Source organism: Oncorhynchus keta, chromosome 17 (genome assembly GCF_023373465.1).
Source record: "Oncorhynchus keta strain PuntledgeMale-10-30-2019 chromosome 17, Oket_V2, whole genome shotgun sequence".
NCBI classification, from domain to species: Eukaryota; Metazoa; Chordata; class Actinopteri; order Salmoniformes; family Salmonidae; genus Oncorhynchus; species Oncorhynchus keta.
The window spans coordinates 3,883,122-3,908,487 of NC_068437.1; the positions used below are offsets into that span (position 1 = coordinate 3,883,122).

General features: G+C 43.2%; 1 protein-coding gene across 3 annotated transcripts in view; it reads right to left on the bottom strand.

The window, feature by feature from the left end:
* Positions 1–23,047, bottom strand: part of peak1 (pseudopodium-enriched atypical kinase 1) — a 260,338-nt gene extending 237,291 nt beyond the window's left edge. For 2 of the 3 annotated variants that reach the window (XM_035790410.1, XM_035790409.1), the window contains exons 1-2: positions 22,852–23,047; positions 22,618–22,701 (exon numbers count right to left, since the gene is read on the bottom strand). The gene's annotated coding sequence lies outside the window, so the exon portion shown is untranslated. Of the gene's footprint in view, positions 1–1,502; positions 1,637–22,617; positions 22,702–22,851 lie in introns of all 3 variants that reach the window. The other variant, XM_052465237.1, reaches the window with a different exon arrangement.
* Between the last annotated feature and the right edge of the window lie 2,319 nt (positions 23,048–25,366).

Consider the following 25,366-nt stretch of genomic DNA (forward strand, 5'->3'; position numbering starts at 1 on the left):
TCTCAGACACATGAGGTATCCAATACTGGTTATTAGATTAAGAGCTGTGGAATTCCTCCCGAAGGGTGTTGGCCTAAATTAAACAGGAAACTGGATTAATCTTGAGACTTTCCCAGAGTATTGGCAGGTCGTGTTTGACGTTGTGTATCCAAAGCCTTAGGCTGCTGGGGTTAGTTTCCGATGAAAGGAAACATTATGTGACGCAATAGCAGTTCAGATGAAACACTCATCAGTCCATTGCACCGTGGTACCTGACTGAAAATGTCCTGTTGCCAACAAAATACTTAGTTGCCCTACAGAAAACAGTAGATGGGTTGATGGGTAAAAATACCTCATATTTTGGCATAAGTATTGTAATTAATTGCATGTGTTTTCAAAAGCGGACTTATGCATTACAAAATGACATTTTTTAGAAAAAGTTACTTCCCCAATGTCTTTATAGGTTATATTGGTGTATTTGGATGTGGATATATGTGTGGTTCTAAGTGACGTCCCCAACATCTTTATAGGTTATATTGGTGTATTAGGACATGGAGATGTGTGGTTCTAAGTGACTTCCCCAACATCTTTAGAGGTTATATTGGTGTATTAGGATGTGGATGTGTGTGAGTTTTAATGTATTTTAGATGCATTTATACATTTAAATGGGATTCCTTAGGCATATCATGTTATGCCATTTGCCCATCTAAATATGTGGGATATGGACCAAACCCTGTCCTGGGATATCAAACATCAGTATAGCTAAGTGCACCCAGTATTTCTTGGAAAACTATACTTAATCAAATAACAGATGTTTTACAGTAGGTGTAAACAGCGGTCCTAATAAGTGATTAAAGTTACCAGAATAGCACACCCATTGGCTTATTATCATTACCAAAACAGACGTAAAAATGCTGCAGTAATGAGATGTGTGTTTGGTAATGAGAGGCCCTTAGATCAATCTGCAAGGAATAGGAGACTGACATTATTAGTCAGCAAACAATTGATCACATCACTAAAGCCATTCACGCCTCCATTCTGGTACGGTAATGGTTCTCTGAGTTTCTCCCAATTTGAATGTTTTAAGTCATTTCGGTAATGAAAAGGTAAAGTGTGGTAATGAGGGTGTTTGAGAAAAAGATCCTCATTCGTTAGACAGTGTATAAGTGAATAAATTAAATTAACTTGTGCTCATCCAATGACTACTCCTCTAGATCAATGGTTCCCAACAGGGCATGATGAATATTTGACAAGTTGAATCAGGTGTGCTTGTCCTACGCTAAAAATGTGTACTTTTGGGGTTCGAGCACTGGAGTTGGGAACCACTGCTCTAGATGATGAATCATGGGTTTTACAAGAACTTGTCAGTGTTACAGTAATAAGAAACATGTCCACATACAATGTGTTTTTACGTAAATATTATATATTGAGCAAAAATATAAATGCAACATTCAACAATTTAAATAATTTTTACTGAGTTACAGTTCATATAAGGAAATCAGTGAATTAAGTGAAGTACTCACAATTTCCATCGCCTGTCTGGGTGGCTGGTCTCAGACAATCCTGCAGGTGAAGTAGTCGGATGTGGATATCCTGGGCTGGCGTGGTTACACGTGGTCTGCGGTTATGAAGCCGGTTGGATGTACTGCCAAATTCTCTAAAACGATGTGGTGGTAGAGGAATGAACATTACATTCCCTGGAAACAGCTCTGGTGGACATTGTTGCAGTCAGCATGCCAATTGTACACTCCCTCAAAACTTTAGACATCTGTGGCATTGTGTTGTGTGACAAAAATGCACATTTTAGACTGGCCTTTTATTGTCCCCAGCACAAGGTGCACCTGTGTAATGATCGTGCTGTTTAATCAGCTTCTGGATATGCCACACCTGTCAGGTTGATTGATTATCTTGGCAAAGGAGTAATGCTCACTAAAAGGAATGTAAACAACTTTGTGCACAACATTTCTGAAAAATAAGCATCCAGACATTAAAACAGAATTCAACAATACAAAAACATGTATTGAACTCAATAGGATATCAAATAAATGTATTGAATTTGTTATAAAATGTATTTTCCAGAGTTAATTATAAGACATGAACAAATGCATCAGTGATTAGTGTTGTCACGCTACCAGGCCAAGTAGCACAATGCCGAGTAGTATCGAGACACCACAGGGGGAAAAATTCAGAGGCCTAGGCGTCCTGTTCGACCCGTCCCCTGGACACTTGTTACCATTTATAAGAGTTATGCGCATTTGCTACACAAAATGCCAATCACTGATATTCACACTTTTATTCACTTTAAAAAACATCTTGAATTTAACTTCACACTGTATAATATAATAGAGCGGCTAATTTGCATATATTTGCAAAGGCCTACCTGTGATTTGTGAAAACCACTTTCTCGACCAAAAATACCCACACAGCTCCCAACTTTAAAAATCTTACGCACCAAACATAATGTAAGGAGCACCAGAAAGAGAAAGATTTTTTATACAGTTAGGTCTATACGAATTCTAACTTTAAAGCTCATCTCCTGCCTGTCACCAAGGGAGTACCCCACGGCTCAATCCTAGGCCCCACGCTCTTCTCAATTTACATCAACAACATAGATCAGGCAGTAGGAAGCTCTCTTATCCATTTATAGATGATAGTCTTATACAGAGCTGGCCCCTCCCTGGATTTTGTGTTAAATGCTCTACAACAAAGCTTTCTTAGAAAGCTTGGGCACTCTTACCCTGAACCTTGTTCTGAACACCTCCAAAACAAAAAGGTCATGTGGTTTGGTAAGAAGAATGCCGCTCTTCCCACAGGTGTTCTTACTGCCACTGAGGGTTCAGAGCTTGAGGTAGTCACCTCATTCAAGTACTTGTGAGTCCTTTTCCCAGCACATATCAAAGCTGCAGGCTAAAGTTACAAGAGAATGTTACAATCTTTGATGTCTCTGGAAGGCAACCCTTGCTTGAATTTCATCTACCTTGTTGTCAAGAGACTGGACATTGGTTAGTATACTCAGGAGCGGTGGGCAATGTGCACGTCTACTTAGCCTTACGTGGAGGCCGCTCCATCTGCAGCGCCGTTGTTTTGGGTCAGCTTCTGGGATTAGATCCATTGTCCTAGGTGGTGGTCCAAACTGAGGATCCGCTTCTGGAAAGTTGTATTCCTAGTCGTAACGTTGGTAAGTTGACGTCGCTCTTATATCCAATAGTTCTTCCCGGCTGTTTGTAAATAAGACTTAAGATTTCCTGGGGTGACAATTTAAGAAATACATTTAAAAAACTAAAAACTGCACAGTTTCCTATGGACTCGAAGCGGGGCGACCGTCGCGGTCGGCGCCATCTAGAGACTCAGGAGGAGGAGGTGAGAAAGGCACTCGGAGTGTGGTGTCAGGAAAACAACCTCTCACTCAACCTCAACAAAACAAAGGAGATGATCGTGGGCTTCAGGAAACAGCAGAGGGAGCAGCCCCTATCTACATCGATGGGAGCAGAAGTGGAGAAGGTGGAAAGTTAAGTTCCTCGGTGTACACATCACAGACAAACTGAAATGGTCCACCCACACAGACAGTGTGGTGAAGAAGGTGCAGCAGCACCTCTTCAACCTCAGGAGGCTGAAGAAAATTTGTCTCATCACCCAAAACCCTGACAAACTTCTACAGATGCACAATCGAGAGCATCCTGTCAGGCTGTATCACAGCCTGGCACGGCAACTGCACCGCCCTCAACAGCAAGACTCTTCAGAGGGTGGTGCGGTCTGCACAACGCAACACCGGGGACAAACTACCTGCCCTCCATGACAGCTACAGCAACCGATGTCACAGGAAGGCCAAAAAGATCATCAAGGACAACAACCACCCGAGCCACCCAAAACTTGAAATCGGCCCCAAATTAAATCGGCCATTCCGATAAATTGGTTGACCTCTAGTCTGAAGGTACCACGTTCATCTCTACAAACAATAGTACAGAAGTATAAACACCATGAGACCACGCAGCCATCATACTGCTCAGGAAGGAGATGCGTTCTGTCTCCTAGAGATTAATGTACTTTGGTGCGAAAAGTGCAAATCAATCCCAGAAAAACAGCAAAGGACCTTGTGAAGATGCTGGAGGAAACAGGTATAAAAGTATCTATATCCACAGTAAAACGAGTCCTATATCGACATAACCTGAAAGGCCGCTCAGCAAGGAAGAAGCCACTGCTCCAAAACCGCCATAATAAAGCCAGACTATGGTTTGCACTGCACACAGGGACAAAGATCATACTTTTTGGAGAAATGTCCTCTGGTCTGATGAAACAAAAATAGAACTGTTTGGCCATAATGACCATCATTATGTTTGGAGGAAAAGGGGGATGCTTGCAAGCCGAAGAACACAATCCCAACCGTGAAGCACGGGGTGGCAGCATCATGTTGTGGGGGTGCTTTGCTGCAGGAGGGAATGGTGCACTTCCCAAAATAGATGCATCATGAGGAGAGAAACGTATGTGGATATATTGAAGCAACATCTCAAGACATCAGTCAGGAAGTTAAAGCTTGGTCGCACATGGGTCTTCCAAAAGGACAATGACCCCAAGCATACTTCCAAAGTTGTGGCAAAATGAGTCAAGGACAACAAAGTCAAGGTATTGGAGTGGCCATCACAAAGCCCTGACCTCAATCCCATAGAAAATGTGTGGGCAGAACTGAAAAAGCATGTGCGAGCCAGGAGGCCTTCACCCAACTTATTGTGGGAAGCTTGTGGAAGGCTACCCAAAACATTTGACCCAAGTTAAACAATTTAAAGGCAATGCTACCAAATACTAATTGAGTGTAAGCAAACTTCTGACCCACTGGGAATGTGATGAAAGAAATAAAAACTGAAATAAATCCTCTACTATTATTCTGACATTTCACATTCTTAAAATAAAGTGGTGATCCTAACTGACCTAAAACAGGGGATTTTTACTTAGATTAAATGTCAGGAATCGTGAAAAAGTGTGTATGTTAACTTCAACTGTATGCCCTAATGCAATTCTAAAAAGTGTAATACATCCAGTGTGATTTCAGATGTCAAATTATTGCATTTTGTTGATTTTATATAACAACATTTCAACCTCATTTAGCATGATCTATTCAAATATGGCATAATTCTATTTCTATTCATTTGCGTCACTGTCAATGACATACTCTTATTTTGAAGGCTAACCGCAAAGTAAACTATTGTGGCCAATTCTTATTGTGGCTAACTTCACATAGATGGGTCCCACCACCATTCTTCAAATAAGAACTGTTTGATGAAATAGGGTCATTTTAGATGACACCTAGCTATATAGTTAGTTAGCTAAGTATAGCTACTGAAACAGATTGTCGATTTGCTATGTTTTTGGGGAAGAACATTGTTTGCATCTATGCGCCAGCTAGCATTTTTATCTGACCAGCACTGTAGATGCGCAAAACAACTTTTGCCAGCATCATAGCATACCTATGACATATGAAATATGAATGATAGTGTAATCGATGTGTAATATCTGTGTAAAATCTTCGTAAATATATATAATTAATGAATGCCTTAAATTATGTGACGTGCAGTGATATTCAGGTCTTGATCGGTCAACAAGCTTATTTGTCATGTCAAATGGCGTTATTTGATGTGTATTTTTTTCGACACGCAAAGACCCAAACGGCGTTCCATAGTATGAGAAATCCTGGTTGAGAAAGAAACAACTGAGCAACGAAACAGCACAGCAAGTAAGTGAAAGAAAAAGGTTTTAATGATGTTTTACTGGTAATGGGGACATACGTAAATGCCAACAAAATAACTTTTTGATCAGTGTGGTGTGTGTAACCTTTATTTAACTTAACTGAATTGCTAAGAAAAAAAATTCTTATTTACAATGACGGCCTACCCCGGGCCAAACGCTGGGTCAATTGTGTGCCGCCCTATGGGACTCCCAATCACGGCCGGATGTGATAGAGCCTGGATTCGAACCACTGAGATGCAGTGCCTTGGACGCAGCGTTCTGTGTATGTTAACTATTTAACTGTACTAGAATGCTTAAAAAGGGTGCTGAATTTTTATATATCTCTTATCAATATCAGGGGTTTTTTTTGGTAAGGAAAATATCGGAATCGGCCAGAAAATATAATATTGGTGCATCAATAAACAGAATAATTGGCCATTTAGGCTAACACACTTCAAAAATAAACTTGTTCTAGTACCGCAGAGGCCTATGGTGCATGTAAACAGCATAATTTGTCACCCAAAGTAGAGGTCTGCATAGGACTGATTTCTTCATCCCGCCTGCACCCGCAGCATCCCTCACGCTACCACAAGAACTTGTCTCGAACCCAACCGCAGTCCCGCAATGTTATTTTAGGTGTATGTGATGCTGGGACCATGACTTGCAAGTGAACTGCAATTTTACGCCTTATAGGCAATATCGAAATGCGCAGAAATAACCTCTGAAATAGGGCAAATTACCAGAGATTTTCACCTGGTCCATTATATTAGGCTATCTGTATTACTGGGCTATATCAGCCAACAGGCTAGACTTAGTTTGAAGAGAGCAGAGTTGGAGAGACTTGCACTTTGTCTTGAGCTACATTTTATAGCCTACCTTTAGGAGTGGGACAATTTTCAGACGGAGACAAATATGGTTGATCAATATTTATTTCTAGGCAATGTAGTAAACTATAGCCTAATCATATTTAGGAAGTACATATCCTTGCAAAGATGGTGGTCCTTCTGTAGCTCAGTTGGTAGAGCATGGCGCTTGTAACGCCAGGGTAGTGGGTTCGATCCCCGGGACCACCCATACGTAGAATGTATGCACACATGACTGTAAGTCGCTTTGGATAAAAGCGTCTGATAAATGGCATATATTATTATAACTGCCCAGTGCTTCTCCGCCCATGCATAGACTACAGCTTACTCCATTTAATAGAGACCACTTGTGAACCTGATCTCACAGGTATGGCTACTGAACATGTAGCAGCAAGAATGATGACAGCGGGCACTTCCACTTTCTCTTAATCTACGTTTTGCATACAGGATACAGCCTACGTAATCAATATTTATTGAAAATGAAAAAGGTGCAAAGCTCGCTCACCATGGTAGCCTGTGGGCCTTTTCAATTATTTTTTGGTTGCACCGCGACTCACGTTGGTTGAGCGCTCTTCACTTCTTTCCATTATCAATATTTATACTGAACAGAAATATAAACGCAACATGTAAAGTGTTGGTCCCATGTTTAATGAGCTGAAATAAAAGATCCCAGAAATGTTCGATATGCACAAAAAGCTTATTTCTCTCAAATTGTGCACATATGCGTTTACATCCCTGTTAGTGAGCATTTCTCCTTTGCCAAGATAATCCGTTCACCTGACAGGTGTCCTATCAAAAAGCTTATTAAACACATCATTACACAGGTGCACTTTGTGCTGGGGGCAATAAAATGCCACTAAATGTGCAGTTGTCACACAACACAATACCACAGATGTCTCAAGTTGAGGGAGTGTGCAATTGGCATGCTGACTGTAGGAATGTCCACCAGAGCTGTTGCCAGAGAATGTAATGTTCATTCCTCTACAATAAGCCACCTCCAACTTTGTTTTAGAGAATTTGTCAGTACATCAAACCGGCCTCAAAACCGCAGACCACATGTAACCATGCCAGCCCAGGACATCCACATCTGGCTACTTCACCGGCGGGATTGTCTGAGCCCAGGACCTCTACATCAATGGCTGCACCCATACCCAGTCATCCGAAATCCATAGATTGAGGCCTAATGAATTTATTTAAATTGACTGATTTCCTTATATGAAAAATATAACATTGTTGAAAGTGTTGCATTTATATTTTTGTTCAATATATTTTACAGCCACTGTAGTTAACTATAGTCTAATCATATTGAACTGAATTTTTTGGGAAAGATTTGTCACTTGAATCTCCACCTATTTCAAATGAGACCACACATATAGATAGAAAACGATGTGCGCACTTTAATGGAGCAGAAGTCAGTGTGTTGTGATTCTGGATGGCCAGATTGCTAGCAAGAATGACAAGAAACTGCCATTTGGAGAATCATAAGTGGCTCGTTTCATCTTGTTCTTGATACCATGGGTTATTTTTAGGTGTTTTGATTGGCTGAAATTGTAGAAAAGCTAAAAAAAAAAGAAATTGTAGAAAAGCTGCATTGCTTGCCAAATGATTGCAGCTTTATCCCAAATTCAAAATAGACTTGTTGATAAAAGTAGGGAAATGTTTTCCAACCATCAGATGTAAGATGCAGTTCTGGAATAATAGGAGTCTCATCTATTTTAGGCTTTTTGTGAACTGCTATAGTGTGCCATTTACTCCCCGTAAATCTAGGCAGGTTCCGGACTGAAATATGCAACAAAAACACTGTTTTAATTGAAGGCAAATAACATTCCTTACATTTTAAAAGTGTCATTTATCAGACCCTCTTATCCAGAGCGACTTACTTAGTGCATTCATTTTTTATTTGAACCTTTACTTAACTAGACAAGTCAGTTAAGAACAAATTCTTATTTACAATGACTGCCTACACCGGTCAAACCCAGATGACGCTGGGCCAATTGTGCACCGCCCTATGGGACTCCTATTCACGGCTGCTTGTGATACAGCCTGGAATCGAACCAGGGTGTCTGTAGCATTGCCTCTAGCACCGAGATGCAGTGCCTTAGAATGCTGCGCCGCTCGGGAGCCCCCAAATTCATCAGTCTAGGGGCATACTTTGTTTCATGTTCAACAAAAGCTTACTCACCAAGTTTAAGCAAAAGAAAACGTGCCAAATATGGGCATCTTCTGGTTAAAAATGGAATAATGTTAGCTTTCCAAAGCTTTAAATATTATGTCTCAACATTGAAAAGGGAATAACACCGTTGAAACTGGAGTAAACGGTGAACAATGACAAGACGCACCTGTTTCAGTAATGCAAGTCGCGGCTCAAATGGCTGTGCAGTCCACCAAAGGAATTCATTTCAAAGAACCTCAAGTCTTTTTTACTAATAGCAGATCATTTATGGTTTGTGGATAAATTCATTATTACCTTGCGGCCTTACTGAATTTAGCAACGTATGATCAAAATTTGAAAAATAGCCTACGAAAGCCCACACTCTGTAGGGTAAATAAAGACTACATTTCCATACGGTGCACAATTGGCCCAGCGTCATCTGGGTTTGCACACCCCTAGCTAGATCAAACAAACACAGAATGTACAAACATTAGGAACACCTTCCAAATATTGAGATGAGCCCACTTTTGCCCTCAGAACAGCCTCAATTGTGGGCATGGACTCTACAAGGTATCGAAAGTGTTCCACAGGGATGCTGGCCAATGTTGACTCTAATGTTTCCCATAGTTGTGTCAAATTGGCTGGATGTCCTGTGGGTGGTGGACCATTCTTGAACGTGAAAAACACAAGCAGCTTTGCAGTTCATGGCAAATAGCTTCTAACCCCCCAGATCATCAGGCTGCTGAATAGCCACCACTAGTCAGCTACCTACTCCCCTTGTCCCCTCCAACCCCCCCAACAACTGACATTTCACCCTGCCTCCACCCCAGTGGACATTTAGCATGATGAATAGCCACCACTAGTCAGCTACCTACTCCTCTTGTCCCCTCCTAACCCCCCCACCAACTGACATTTTACCCTGCCTCCACCCCAGTGGACATTTAGCATGATGAATAGCCACCACTATTCAGCTACCTACTCCCCTTGTCCCCTCCAACACCCCACCAACTGACATTTCACCCTGCCTCCACCCCAGTGGACATTTAGCATGATGAATAGCCACCACTAGTCAGCTACCTACTCCCCTTGTCCCCTTCAACACCCCACCAACTGACATTTCACCCTGCCTCCACCCCAGTAGGACATTTAGCATGATGAATAGCCACCACGAGTCATCTACCTACTCCCCTTGTCCCCTCCAACCCCCCACCAACTGACATTTCACCCTGCCTCCACCCCAGTGGACATTTAGCATGATGAATAGCCACCACTAGTCAGCTACCTACTCCCCTTGTCCCCTCCTAACCCCCCACCAACTGACTTTTCACCCTGCCTCCACCCCAGTGGACATTTAGCATGATGAATAGCCACCACTAGTCAGCTACCTACTCCCCTTGTCCCCTTCTAACCCCCCACCAACTGACATTTCACCCTGCCTCCACCCCAGTGGACATTTAGCATGATGAATAGCCACCACTAGTCATCTACCTACTCCCCTTGTCCCCTCCAACCCCCCCACCAACTGACATTTCACCCTGCCTCCACCCCAGTGGACATTTAGCATGATGAATAGCCACCACTAGTCATCTACCTACTCCCCTTGTCCCCTCCAACCCCCCCACCAACTGACATTTCACCCTGCCTCCACCCCAGTGGACATTTAGCTTGATGAATAGCCACCACTAGTCAGCTACCCACTCCCCTTGTCCCCTCCTAACCCCCCCACCAACTGACATTTCACCCTGCCTCCACCCCAGTGGACATTTAGCATGATGAATAGCCACCACTAGTCAGCTACCTACTCCCCTTGTCCCCTCCTAACCCCCCCACCAACTGACATTTCACCCTGCCTCCACCCCAGTGGACATTTAGCATGATGAATAGCCACCACTAGTCAGCTACCTACTCCCCTTGTCCCCTACTAACCCCCCACCAACTGACATTTCACCCTGCCTCCACCCCAGTGGACATTTAGCTTGATGAATAGCCACCACTAGTCATCTACCTACTCCCCTTGTCCCCTCCAACCCCCCACCAACTGACATTTCACCCTGCCTCCACCCCAGTGGACATTTAGCTTGATGAATAGCCACCACTAGTCATCTACCTACTCCCCTTGTCCCCTCCAACCCCCCACCAACTGACATTTCACCCTGCCTCCACCCCAGTGGACATTTAGCATGATGAATAGCCACCACTAGTCAGCTACCTACTCCCCTTGTCCCCTCCAACCCCCCACCAACTGACATTTCACCCTGCCTCCACCCCAGTGGACATTTAGCTTGATGAATAGCCACCACTAGTCATCTACCTACTCCCCTTGTCCCCTCCAACCCCCCACCAACTGACATTTCACCCTGCCTCCACCCCAGTGGACATTTAGCATGATGAATAGCCACCACTAGTCAGCTACCTACTCCCCTTGTCCCCTACTAACCCCCCACCAACTGACATTTCACCCTGCCTCCACCCCAGTGGACATTTAGCATGATGAATAGCCACCACTAGTCAGCTACCTACTCCAATCCCCCCCTGCTCCACAGGTCTTATTTCCATTTGTCCTGTAATGTTGAAGCGCAAGAATTTCACTATACTCTGTAATTACAGTGAGGTCCAAAAGTATTGAGACAGTGATATTTTGTGTTGTTTTGGATTTGAAATGATACAATGACTGCGCTTAAAGTGCAGACTGTCAGTTTTAATTGGATGGTAGTTTCATCCATATCGGGTGAACCATTTAGAAATTACAGCAGTTTTTAGTGACAAACTCACTTGTGGCTATTAAAGAAGTCAAAAGTATTGTATTTGGTCCCATATTCCTAGCACGCAATGATTACATCAAGCTTGTGACTATACAAACTTGTTGGATACATTTTTTGTTTGTTTTGGTTGTGTTTCACGTTATGTTGTGCCCAATATAAACCAATGGTAAATAATGCTGTATCAATTTGGAGTCACTTTTATTGTAAATCAGAATATAATGTTTCTAAACACTTACATTCATGTGGATGCTGCCATGATTACGGATAGTCCTGAATGAATTGTGAATAATGATGAGTAAGAACGTTACAGACTAGAGGTCGACCGATTAATCGGAATGAGCGATTAATTAGGGCCGATTTCAAGTTTTCATAATCGGAAATCGGTATTTTTGGGCGCCGATTTCCGATTCTTTTTTTATTTTTAAAATGTTTATTTTTTTTTTTTTTAGACCTTTTATTTAACTTGGCAAGTCAGTTAAGAACACATTCTTATTTTCAATGACTGCCTAGGAACTGTGGGTTAACTGCCTTGTTCAGGGGCAGAGCGACAGATTTTCACCTTGTCAGATCAGGGGTTCCAATCTTGCAACCGCATAGTTAACTAGTCCAACGCTCTAACCATTGCACTCCACGAGTAGCCTGCCTGTTACGCGAATGTAGTAGAGGCCAAGGTAAATTGCTAGCTAGCATTAAACTTATCTTATAAAAAACAATTAATCATAATCAGTAGTTATAACTACTGATCCAGTTTAGCAGGCAATATTAACCAGGTGAAATTGTGTAATTTCTCTTGCGTTCATTGCACGCAGAGTCAGGGTATATGCAACAGTTTGGGCTGCCTGGCTCATTGAGAACTAATTTGCCAGAATTTTACATAATTATGACATACATTGAAGGTTGTGCAATGTAACAAGAATATTTAGACTTAGGGATGCCACCCGTTAAATAAAATACAGAACGGTTCCGTATTTCACTGAAATAATAAACATTTTGTTTTCGAAATGATAGTTTCCGGATTCGATCATATTAATGGCCAAAGGCTCGTATTTCTGTGTGTTAAGTTTTAATTAAGTCTGATTTGATAGAGCAGTCTGACTGAGCAGCAGCAGGCCCATAATCATTCATTCAAACAGCACTTTCGTGCGTTTTGCCAGCAGAGCGCTGTTTATGACTTCAAGCCTATCAGCCTAATGGCTGGTGTAACCAATGTGAAATGGCTAGCTAGTTAGCTGGGTGTGCGCTAATACCGTTTCAAACGTCACTCGCTTTTAGATTTGGAGTAGTTATTCCCCTTGCGCTGCAAGGGCCGCTGCTTTGTGGAGCTAAGGGTAACGATGCTTTGAGTGTGGCTGTTGTCTATGTGTTCCTGGTTCGAGCCCAGGTAGGGGCGAGGAGGGGGACGGAAGCTATACTGTTACACTGGCAATACTATAGTGCCTATAAGAACATCCAATAGTCAAAGGTATATATATGAAATACAAATGGTATAGAGAGAAATAGTCCAATAAATACTATATTAACTACAACCTAAAACTTCTTACCCTGGAATATTGAAGTCTCATGTTAAAAGGAACCACCAACTTTCATATGTTCTCATGTTCTGAGCAAGGAACTTAAATGTTAAGCTTTTTTACATGGCACATATTACTTTCTTCTCCAACACTTTGTTTTTGCATTAATTAAACCAAATTTAACATGTTTCTTTATTTATTTGAGGCTAAATTGATTTTATTTATGTTTAATATTAAGTTAAAATAAGTATTAATTCAGTATTGTTGTAATTGTCATTATTAGAAATGTAAAAAATGGCCGATTAATCAGTATTGGCTTTTTTGGTCCTCCAATAATCGGTATCGATATTGAAAAATCATAAAACGGTCGACCTCTATTACAGACGCACATATATCATACCCCAAGACATGCTAACTTCTCACTATGACACTAACAGGAGATTAGCAATTGGGGGGGGGGGGGATATGATATTTGTCCCCCGTAGAATGGGAGGGCTTTGTACAAAAGGTGCTGTAATTTATAAACAGTTGACCAGATATGGATGAAAATAACCTCAAATTAAAGCTGACAGTCTGACTTTTAACCTTAGTCATTGTATAAGAGCCAAAACTACTAAATGTGTCACTGTTGTCCCAATACTTTTGGGGCTCACTGTACATCTGTAACCCTGTACGTGAGACAATTAAACTATCTACTCTAATCATGCCACAATGTTAGAGTTCAGACAATGGATTAACTGAATAAAACTCAGTTTAGTAAACAGCCAACTGGTTTGATAAAACAAAAAACCAAGTTTAAATTCAAGATAAAGAACAACATCTACTGTCTGCAATTGGCTCCTTCAGTTTCCTGTTAGTCTGCTGCAGTAGATTATGTTGTGTGGTGTTTCCCAGGCAGGCTAAAGCTGGGTCACACCTGTTCCCCTGCTAGCTCTTCCGGCCGGCTGAGGGAAAGGGAAGTGTTCAAAGGCCAGGGTGTCACATGACATTTCCTTTACAAGTACGCTTGTGCTTGGCTGCCCACCCCGCCCCTCTCCCAATCCTCCCAAAAATGAATAAGAGGTGAGTGTCTCTGAAACACGACCAAATAAAGACTCTCAGGTCAGGACAAGTTCTGAGTCATCTCTCTGGCAAACTACCACACACATGCTATGCAGCGCTGGGAATTACCGGGGACCTCAAGATACAATATTATCGCAGTACTTACGTGCCGATACGATATGTATTCCGATTTACACAATTCTATGTTTTGTGATTCAATACTGTGATTTTATTGCTACTCCATGGTCCAAACATATTGCTCACCTGCTGCAGAGGGACAAGAGAGAACCATGGGAAAACGAGTTATGATCAGTCATGGAAATAAAAGTGCTGAGAACTAAATTGGCTCCCTATTTTAAAATAAGATCAAGAACAAGCTATGAAGGAAAAATACTGGAGTTTTTGTGCAGGTACAGCCAACTAGCGCAAAAAAATATTGCGATATTGTCATTCCGATACATTGTAAAAAAATATATATATTTAAAAAATATCCCAATTTGTAATTGTATTGATTTTATCCCCCATCACTGATGCCAAGCTGAATTTGATTGATTTGGAGAGAAAAAATGCAGTTCAACAGAAGTTTTTAGATACCTCTGGGGAACAGTGTAGGTGTAAATCAACTATCAACCAACCACCATTTAAAATGTTTATGATATGAAAAGTGAAAGGGAAAGAACAAACAGAATGCCCATGTCCAAGGTGACATCTGAGAAGTATTCCAAGCAATTCAACTTTCTAAAAATAAAAATCTGTGACCCATTCAGTCAAGGACGGTCAGTGAGGCTTGTGAATTTTGACTGAAAATATCATTAATGTACTGGTCAGGTTTGACCTGGCTTGTCATGGAACAACGTACAACAATGTACCTTCTCCGCTATGCAATGTGGTTTCAGAGCTGGTCGTGGGTGCACCTCAGCCACGCTCAAGGTCCTAAACACATCATAACTGCCATCAATAAGAGACAATACTGTGCAGCTGTATTCATCGACTTGGCCAAGTCTTTCGACTCTGTCATTCACCACATTCTTATTGGCAGACTCGACAGCCTTGGTTTCTCAAAGGATTGCCTCGCCTGGTTCACCAACTACTTATCTGATATAGTTCAGTGTGTCAAATCGGAGGGCCTGTTGTCCGGGCCTCTGGCAGTCTCTATGGGGTGTCACAGGGTTCAATTCGCGGGCCGACTCTCTTCTCTGTATACATCAATGATGTTGCTCTTGCTGCTGGTGATTCTCTGGTACACCTCGACGCAGACGACACCATTCAGTATACTTCTGGCCCCTCTTTGGACACTGTGTTAACTAACCTCCAGACAAGCTTTAATGCCATACAACTCTCCATCCATGGCCTCCAACTGCTCTTAAATGCACCAGCTGTCAGAGCAGCTCACAGATCATTGCACCTGTACATAGCCCATCTATAAATAGCCCATCTATCTACCTACCTCTTCCAGTATTTATTTATCTTGCTCCTTTGCACCCCAGTATCTCTACTTGCACACTCATCTTCTGCACATCTACCATTCCAGTGTTCAATTGCTATATTGTAATTACTTCGCCACCATGGCCTATTTATTGCCTAAACCCCCTTATCTAACCTCATTTGCACACACTGCATATAGACTTTTTGTTTTCTTTTGTTTACTGTATTATTGACTATGTTTAGTTTATTCCATGTGTACGTCTGTGTTGTTGAATGTGTCGAATTGCTATGCTTTATCTTGGCCAGGTCGCAGTTGCAAATGAGAACTTTGTTCTCAACGAGCCTACCTGGTTAAATAAAGGAGAAATTTAAAAAACAAAAATAAAACAAAGTATATTGTTGACACTAAAGGATATTAGGTGCTGTATGTTTTCCCAAGCTGGGAATCAATCCAAGTTGTCAAAGGCAAGGGCAGAAAGGACTTTTGACACATACTGGTGTGCTGGTATCATCAACCTTAATTTGAAATTTCCCATCTCACTGTAACAAATGAGGAAGTAACAAAGTTAACTACCTGCTATTGTGGACAGTCTCAACTCATGAATGGCAATCATAAAAATGCTGAGTCACTTGTGTAAACAAAAACAGACACATATAATCATCCATCAGACAAGGGAGGGAATTTGACACAAGACACCTACACCCTCTCTGGATCAGAAGACGATCCCCCTCACTAACAGAAAAAGTAACTTAATTTTGGTAGGGTATTTAGTTCTCAGTACTCCAATACAGCTTAAACCCATCTAAATGACTATTGTCCTGAAGCACTCACATTTGTAGCCATGAAATGCTTTGAAAGGCGTGGCTCACATCAACACCATCATCCCAGACACCATGGACCCATTCCAATAATGCCCCAACAGATCCACAGATGACACAATCTCTATTGCACTCCACACTGCCCTCTCCCACCTGGACAAGAGGAACACCTATGTGAGAATGCTGTTCATTGACTACAGCTTAGCGTTCAACACCATAGTGCCTTCCAAGCTCATCACTAAGCTAAGGACCCTGGGACAAAACACCTCCCTCTGCAACTGGTTCCTGGACTTCCTGACAGGCCACCCCATGGTGGTAAGGGAAGGCAGCAACACATCCACCAATCTGACCATCAACACGGGGGCCCCTCAGGGGTCTGTGCTTAGCCCCATCCTGTACTCCCTGTTCACCCACGACTGCGTGGCCAAACACGACTCCAAGACCATCATAAAGTTTGCAGACGACACAATGGTGGCAGGCCTGATCCGCAACGACAATGAGACAGCCTATAGTGAGTAGGTCAGAGACCTGGCTCTCCCTCAACGTCAGCAAGACAAAGAAGCTAATTGTGAACTACAGAAAACGGGGGGCAGAGCATGCGCCCATTCACATCGACGGGGCTGTAAGTGTAGTGGGTCGAGAGCTTCATGTTCCTCTGTGTCCACATCACTAAGGATTTATCATGGTCCACAAACACCAATTCCAAGATGGCGTAGCAGTAAGTCGTCCTGTGGTATCGGCTCTCTGTAAATATCTGTAAATATCGTCTCTTTTTCGTTTTAGATATTTTTCTTCGCATATCTTTAAAAACATTTTGCTAAACCTAAGCTTCCAAATACTCTCCTGCAATCCGCCTCACCCAATGTAGCTACTTTTCCTAAAGTATTTATATTTAGTTCGGAACCGGAACCCCTCAACTGAAGCTAGCCAGCTAACCACCAGCTATGCTAGCGGTCTTCAGCTAACCGGTCATCAGCTAACCTTTATCTCGGAAAGCTCTCGCCAGTTCGAACAACGCAACGCTAACCAGAGCATAACGGACCTATTTATTTTTTATCCCCGGACTCCCTCCGCAAACGGAACATTTTTTTCAGCTGGATCTTCACAACTAGCTATCGAGCTAAACCGCAACCCTGGTTGATTACTCCTGGCTCGCGTTTCCACCCACGTAGCTTGAAGCTAGCCCGGCCAGAGATCCTGTGTTCCTAGCATACTCCTGGGCTTCTATACCCGGATCCACGACCGGTCTATCGATGTCACTGCATGAAGAGGAATAAACAGACTCACCCCATCGCGGCGTCCTCCAAAGGCTAACTCTCTAGCCCTCGCTATCTCCTTGCTTGCTAATTCGGCATGCTAACTGCTAGCTTGTTTAGCCCAGGTCCGCTAACTACTACCTTGTTTACCCCGGCCTGCTAATCTGTTAGCTTGTTAGCACAGGCCTGCTAACAGTCTGCATCGCAGTGGCCCATATGTACTTTCTATCTCTTCCCGATTTTTAACATTTGTTTATACCTTCCGGAAACCTGCCTCACCCAATGTGATACGGAATCACTATTATTTTTAATTTTTAGAACACACCCAAGAACCTCCAGAAGCTAACCAGCTAACTAGCTACAAGCTTTTTAGTCATTGTTAGTTTTTTTTTAAACCTGGATAACACTCGCCAGTCCAGCCCCCCTGCCCCATCCACCGCTGCCCCTGGACTCTGATCACTTGGCTACATAGCTGATGCACGCTGGACTGTCCATTAATCACAGCACTCCATTCTGCTTGTTTGTTTTATCTGTCGGCCCCGTTGCCTAGTCAATGCCATTTTACCTGCTGTTGTTATGCTAGCTGATTAGCTGTTGTCTCACCCACTGTTTTAGCTAGCTTTCCCAATTCAACACCTGTGATTACTGTATGCCTCTCTGTATGTCTCTCTCAAATGTCAATATGCCTTGTATACTGTTGCTCAGGTTAGTTATCATTGTTTTAGTTCACAATGGAGCCCCTAGTCCCACTCCTCATACCCCTGATACCTCCTTTGTCCCACCTCCCACATATGCGGTGACCTCACCGATTACAACCAGTCCAGAGATAAAACCTCTCTCATCATCACCTTACCTCCGCCGTACCCGCACCCCACCATACCCCTGTCTGCGCATTATGTCCTGAATATATTCTACCATGCCCAGAAACCTGCTCCTCTTATTCTCTGTCCCCAACGCTCTAGGCGACCAGTTTTGATAGCCTTTAGCCGCACCCTCATACTACACCTTCTCTGTTCCGCGGGTGATGTGGAGGTAAACCCAGGCCCTGCATGTCCCCAGGCACCCTCATTTGTTGACTTCTGTGATCGAAAAAGCCTTGGTTTCATGCATGTCAACATCAGAAGCCTCCTCCCTAAGTTTGTTTTATTCACTGCTTTAGCACACTCTGCTAACCCTGATGTCCTTGCCGTGTCCGAATCCTGGCTCAGGAAGGCCACCAAAAATTCAGAGATTTCCATACCCAACTATAACATCTTCCGTCAAGATAGAACTGCCAAAGGGGGAGGAGTTGCAGTCTACTGCAGAGATAGCCTGCAAAGTAATGTCATACTTTCCAGGTCCATACCCAAACAGTTCGAACTACTAATTCTGAAAATTACTCTCTCCAGAAATAAGTCTCTCACTGTTGCCGCCTGCTACCGACCCCCCTCAGCTCCCAGCTGTGCCCTGGACACCATTTGTGAATTGATTGCCCCCCATCTAGCTTCAGAGTTTGTTCTGTTAGATGACCTAAACTGGGATATGCTTAACACCCCGGCAGTCCTACAATCTAAGCTAGATGCCCTCAATCTCACACAAATCATCAAGGAACCCACCAGGTACAACCCTAACTCTGTAAGCAAGGGCACCCTCATAGACGTCATCCTGACCAACTGGCCCTCCAAATTCACCTCCGCTGTCTTCAACCAGGATCTCAGCGACCACTGCCTCATTGCCTGCATCCGTAATGGGTCTGCGGTCAAACGACCACCCCTCATCACTGTCAAACGCTCCCTAAAACACTTCTGTGAGCAGGCCTTTCTAATCGACCTGGCCCGGGTATCCTGGAAGGACATTGACCTCATCCCATCAGTTGAGGATGCCTGGTCATTATTTAAGAGTAACTTCCTCACCATTTTAGATATGCATACTCCCGTTCAAAAAATGCAGAACTAAGAACAGATACAGCCCTTGGTTCACTCCAGACCTGACTGCCCTCGACCAGCACAAAAACATCCTGTGGCGGACTGCAATAGCATCGAACAGTCCCCGCGATATGCAACTGTTCAGGGAAGTCAGGAACCAATTACACGCAGTCAGTCAGGAAAGCTAAGGCCAGCTTCTTCAGGCAGAAGTTTGCATCCTGTAGCTCCAACTCCAAAAGTTCTGGGACACTGTGAAGTCCATGGAGAACAAGAGCACCTCCTCCCAGCTGCCCACTGCACTGAGGCTAGGGAACACGGTCACCACCGACAAATCCATGATTATCGAAAACTTCAACAAGCATTTCTCAACGGCTGGCCATGCCTTCCGCCTGGCTACTCCTACCTCGGCCAACAGCTCCGGCCACCCCGCAGCTCCTCGCCCAAGCCTCTCCAGGTTCTCCTTTACCCAAATCCAGATAACAGATGTTCTGAAAGAGCTGCAAAACCTGGACCCGTATAAAATCAGCTGGGCTTGACAATCTGGACCCTCTATTTCTGAAACTATCCGCCGCCGTTGTCGCAACCCCTATTACCAGCCTGTTCAACCTCTCTTTCATATCGTCCGAGATCCCCAAGGATTGGAAAGCTGCTGCAGTCATCCCCCTCTTCAAAGGGGGAGACACCCTGGACCCAAACTGTTACAGACCTATATCCATTCTGCCCTGCCTATCTAAGGTCTTCGAAAGCCAAGTCAACAAACAGGTCACTAACCATCTCGAATCCCACCGTACCTTCTCCGCTATGCAATCTGGTTTCCGAGCCGGTCACAGGTGCACTTCAGCCACACTCAAGGTACTAAACGACATCATAACCGCCATCGATAAAAGACAGTACTGTGCAGCCGTCTTCATCGACCTTGCCAAGGCCTTCGACTCTGTCAATCACCATATTCTTATCGGCAGACTCAGTAGCCTCTGTTTTTCGGATGACTGCCTTGCCTGGTTCACCAATTACTTTGCAGACAGAGTTCAGTGTGTCAAATCGGAGGGCATGCTGTCCGGTCCTCTGGCAGTCTCTATGGGGGTGCCACAGGGTTCAATTCTCGGGCAGACTCTTTTCTCTGTATATATCAATGATGTTGGTCTTGCTGCGGGTGATTCCCTGATCCACCTCTACGCAGACGACACCATTCTATATACTTTCGGCCCGTCATTGGACACTGCTATCTAACCTCCAAACGAGCTTCAATGCCATACAACACTCCTTCCGTGGCCTCCAACTGCTCTTAAACGCTAGTAAAACCAAATGCATGCTTTTCAACCGATCGCTGCCTGCACCCGCATGCCCGACTAGCATCACCACACTGGATGGTTCAGACCTTGAATATGTGGACACCTATAAGTACCTAGGTGTCTGGCTAGACTGCAAACTCTCCTTCCAGACCCATATCAAAACATCTCCAATCGAAAAGCAAATCAAGAGTCGGCTTTCTATTCCGCAACAAAGCCTCCTTCACTCACGCTGCCAAGCTTACCCTAGTAAAACTGACTATCCTACCGATCCTCGACTTCGGCGATGTCATCTACAAAATCGCTTCCAACACTCTACTCAGCAAACTGGATGCAGTTTATCACAGTGCCATCCGTTTTGTCACTAAAGCACCTTATACTACCCACCACTGCGACTTGTATGCTCTAGTCGGCTGGCCCTCGCTACATATTCGTCGCCAGACCCACTGGCTCCAGGTCATCTACAAGGCCATGCTAGGTAAAGCTCTGCCTTATCTCAGTTCACTGGTCACGATGGCAACACCCATCCGTAGCACACGCTCCAGCAGGTGTATCTCACTGATCATCCCTAAAGCCAACACCTCATCCGGCCGCCTTTCATTCCAGTACTCTGCTGCCTGAGACTGGAACGAATTGCAAAAATCGCTGAAGTTGGAGACTTTTATCTCCCTCACCAACTTCAAACATTAGCTATCTGAGCAGCTAACCAATCGCTGCAGCTGTACATAATCTATTGGTAAATAGCCCACCCATTTTCACCTACCTCATCCCCACAGTTTTTATTTATTTACTTTTCTGCTCTTTTGCACACCAATATCTCTACCTGTACATGATCATCTGATCATTTATCACTCCAGTGTTAATCTGCAATATTGTAATTATTTGCCTACCTCCTCATGCCTTTTGCACACATTGTATATAGACTCCCCTTTTTTTCTACTGTGTTATTGACTTGTTAATTGTTTACTCCATGTGTAACTCTGTGTTGTCTGTTCACACTGCTATGCTTTATCTTGGCCAGGTCGCAGTTGCAAATGAGAACTTGTTCTCAACTAGCCTACCTGGTTAAATAAAGGTGAAATAAAATAAAAATAAAAAAATAAAATAAAAATAAAAATTCACTGGTGAAGAGTGCACAACAACGCCTCTTCCCCCTGAGGAGGCTGAAAATATTTGGCATGGACAATCAGATCCACAAAGTTCTACTGCTGCACCATAATGACCATCTTGACTGGCTGCATCACAGCTTGGTATGGCAACCGCTTGGCATCAGGCGCTACAGTTATATGTACATATCTACCTCAATTACCTCGTACCCCTGCGGAGACTCGCCACTGGTACCCAGTGTATAGAGCATGTAATCGTTACTCATTGTGTATTTATTATTACATGTTTTTACTTTGATATTATTTCTACATTTTCTTTCTCTCTGCGTTCTTGGGAAGGGCCGTAAGTAAAAGCCTTTCACTGTTATGCCGCGTTCAACACAACTGGGAACTCGGAAATCTCCGACTTCCCAGCGTCCATACAACAAGGAACTCAGGTGACAACAAGTTCAGACTGGCAAAAATCGATTTTAACGGTAATCCAACTCAGAATTCCAATTCCGACCTGAAGATCACTAAATTCCCAGTTTTAAACGCGACATTAGTCTACACTTGTTGCTGACGACAAATGTGTGACTCCTTGTGCATAAATCATGGGCAACAGTCCAGACGAGCTCCAAACAGTTGTCAGCAAAAACATGTTTTGACAACTGCTACATTGATGCACTACTTATAATAATTGAAGTGCCTAATTTTTGTAAATGCTCTACAGAGTCCCATAGTGACCCAACTGTGCCAACGTTACAGTAACCACGCAATGAATGAGCAGGTAATGTTTTACCACTTAATTACCTGCAGTAGCACGGACGAGTCAACTTTTCCCGTTGGTAGTTAGGTAGGCGACTACTGGGTGATATGCCTTTATCCAAGGATCAACTGTAAATAAAATATGTTTTATGATAAATGTCAGAAAATCCCGTCCCAAAAAGACATTGCATATATTTTCGTCCCTGCCAACACAGGAACTTTAAAGCAGATACGATACTTTTGGCCGTTTCTATTCGGGAAAACACTTCAAATTTATACCGTTAGGTCCTTTATCTTCTCTCACGCTTCTTCAAGTTCTTGACAATCATAATCCGCTCGTATGTTGCTGTCGAGTGCGGGGACAAAAAAACTTTTTTCTAAATCACCCTTCGGTATTTGAACAGTTCTGTCAATGCTTCTGCGTAGACTAATCTTTCACTCCTCTGCCTGCTTCGATTCTGCTAGCGGCACTAAATATGACGTCACTCGGATACGGTAATGAGGAAACCTTCAAAATAAAAGCCCCCATTTCAAAAACAGTGTATGGTGGAAAACTCATTCAAAAGATAATATTTGTATCTAGTTCGATTGCTTTGTGCTTATAAGCAAATGCAATAAGACATTTATGGTAAAAAGGCTTTACATATGTTTTAAAAACATTATTTTAAGGCCACTATGTTCAGACTGGTATGTTGACAATATTGGGCTGATAGTGAAAAAACGATTCTTCGTGCCGATGTAAGAGTTGGGTTGGGAGTACTCAGTAGGGTCTGTAGAATCTGTAAATGGTATCATTTCATGGGTCGCTGAATAATACAGTGTTGCTGGCCTTTTACTACACCTTCCTTTTTTTTTTAATCGGACTGTTTCCATGGTTACCCATGAATATCATTCTGAAAGAAATCGCTGGAAAAAAGACCCAATAAGGCAGAATGTTGAATAAAATGACATGTACACTTATTTTACCGTTTGAACATCTTATTGGTCCTTTTGGTGGTAGGATGTGGAGATATGGTAACGTTATCCACAGGAAAGCGTTGCTTACTGTTTCTTTTGTAGCGCCGGTCTGTCACTTGTATTTTCAACATGCTGATGCATTGCACATGATGGACAATATGGAAAAAATAGCCATGTTGTTGACCAAAGCATGTTTCCTCGCAATCAGCTGGAAATGTTTGTCGTTCGGTTAAGCTCCATTATATTGACCAAGTGTTTGTCATGTGCAAATTGCTTCAGTTTTGAAACATAAAACCAGAAATACAAACAATATACAGACCAGCATACTGAAGGTCGGGTTGATAACACTACTCTGTGGATATTTTGTCTTACGTTCCTACCTGCAAAAGGACCACCCACACAGACAACTTTTATTTTATTCAGCATTCTGGCATGTCGAGGTCGTGAGAGGAAACTTTCCTGATCCACACGCTCATTTCTCCCAGACGTGGAATTATATGCAGTTCAAAGTCGGGTCTTCAGGCCAACTACAACCATTCCATATGCCACAACGCAAATCACTGTATATGAAATACATATTGACATAACGAAAACACAATTATTTGTGCTTATGTAAAAGTGTGGTTGGGAGTACTCAGTAGGGTCTGTAGAATGTATATGTGGTATACTTTCAAAGTGCACTGAATAATACAGAGTTTTGCTGGCCTTTTACTACACCCATTCCACAGGCCAAAATCAAATAAAATGTATAGCCCTTCTTACATCAGCTGATATCTCAAAGTGCTGTACAGAAACCCAGCCTAAAACCCCAAACAGCAATCAATGCAGGTGTAGAAGCACGGTGGCTAGGACAAACTCCATAGAAAGGCCAAAACCTAGGAAGAAACCTAGAGAGGAACCAGGCTATGAGGGGTGGCCAGTCCTCTTCTGGCTGTGCCGGGTGGAGATTATAACAGAACATGGCCAAGATGTTCAAATGTTCATAAATGACCAGCATGGTCAAATAATAATAATCACAGGTAGAACAGTTGAAACTGGAGCAGCAGCACGCCCAGGTGGACTGGGGACAGCAAGGAGTCATCATGTCAGGTAGTCCTGAGGCATGGTCCTAGGGCTCAGGTCCTCCGAGAGAGAGAAAGAAAGAGAGAATTAGAGAGAGCATACTTAAATTCACACAGGACAACGGATAGGACAGGAGAAGTACTCCAGATATAACAGACTGACCCTTGCCCCCCCGACACATAAACCACTGCAGCATAAATACTGGAGGCTGAGACAGGAGGGGTCAGGAGACACTGTGGCAAGGGTGGTTCGTTGCTCCAGAGCCTTTCCATTCAACTTCACACTCCTGGGCCAGACTACACTCAATCATATGACCCACTGAAGAGATGAGTCTTCAGTAAAGACTTAAAGGTTGACACCGAGTCTGCGTCTCTTGGCTTTTTCAAGAGAGGCTTTATTACTGCCACTTTTAGTGAGTTTGGTACACATCCAGTGGATAGAGAGCCGTTTATTATGTTCATCATAGGAGGGCCAAGCACAGGAAGCAGCTCTTTCAGTAGTTTAGTTGGAATAGGGTCCAGTATGCAGCTTGAAGGTTTAGAGGCCAAGATTATTTTCAGCATTGTGTCAAGATATATAGTACTAAAACACTTGAGTGTCTCTCTTGATCCTAGGTCCTGGCAGAGTTGTGCAGACTCGGGACAACTGAGCTTTGGAGGAATACGCAGATTTAAAGAGGAGTCCGTAATTTGCTTTCTAATGATCATGATATTCTCCTCAAAGAAGTTCATGCATGTATTACTGCTGAAGTGAAAGCCATCTTCACTTGGGGAAT